The sequence below is a fragment of the Plasmopara halstedii genome, assembly GCF_900000015.1.
Source record: "Plasmopara halstedii genome assembly, contig: Scaffold_262, whole genome shotgun sequence".
In the NCBI taxonomy this organism is placed as follows: Eukaryota; Oomycota; class Peronosporomycetes; order Peronosporales; family Peronosporaceae; genus Plasmopara; species Plasmopara halstedii.
Window position 1 is genome coordinate 111,160 of NW_020187183.1, and position 1,136 is coordinate 112,295.

Sequence of the window (1,136 nt, forward strand, 5' to 3'; positions counted from 1 at the left end):
CCCTTTAAGCGCAAAGCTACGGCAGCCCCGCTGCAGTATGAGTACATACCGATGAGCTGTACCAACCGTGCAGTTTCAAGTGTAACGGCTGTAGTTATCGTATCCTTGAGGGTGTCATTCCCTTTAGAAGCGTTCTCTTTGAATCCCCCTTTGCGCTCACACATTGAATCTCAACTAGTTGAAACATTTCTTTCATATCTGAAATCCTGGAACCAACAAATCGGCCAGCATGTCAGGTAGCATGATGGACTGCATGTGCTTGGACATGATGACAAAGCGATATGAAGCGCAAAAACCGGATACATACCGTAATGCGGTGTACGTGCACCTCACATTTTTGTCCCTCGGACTTATATCACGCCACAAAGAATTAACGTATAAAAGCGACTATCTGTTCCAGTCTTTCGAGCAACATCCAGCGGATGCAAGTAAAGCGATTATGTGTCGCAGACTCCTTTAAGGGAAAATGGAGACAGGCGACTGTAAGTCATAAGCTCAATGGTCCTGCAATGAAGTCTTTGAGAATTGCCTATCGTTGTCACGAGGTGACTGCAGCGGGGCTGTCATAGCTGTTTGCTTAAAGTTAAGCTTACTTAAGGCCACCGACCTTCGTTCAATTCCAGAATCAGTACGAGTGCAGCGGATCGCAATCCGCTACCCCCAAAGCCTTAGCCTAGGCAAATACACTCTTCCGTTCAAAATTGTAACTGGATTTATTTGACAGAGCCACTTGTATCTAAAACCTTAGGTTTTCCAAATAAAATAGTAAGACTTAATTAATATGCATAACTACTGGCAGTCCCGCCACGTCGTCGCTTCTTGTTACGGTGTAGCCACACCATTGTGTGATTACACCGACTTGTGTAATCAACACCTTTGTACAGTCAAAAAATCTTATGTGACCCACCTTTTCATACCAGGGCACGTGTAACCCGCTGCACTCTCCCTTATCAAAATTGTAAATATTCACGAATCCCATTTACTGTCGCCTCGTATGAGGCTCGCGTGTCTGAGACACCGCTACGTCCCTATCTTCACGCATTCTCTGCTCAATGAGCCCTGTGTCTATGACACGAAAAACACCCAGCCTCGATGGCTCCGAGGTGCCCGCAGGCAGAGCCCTTCTTTGTCGTATA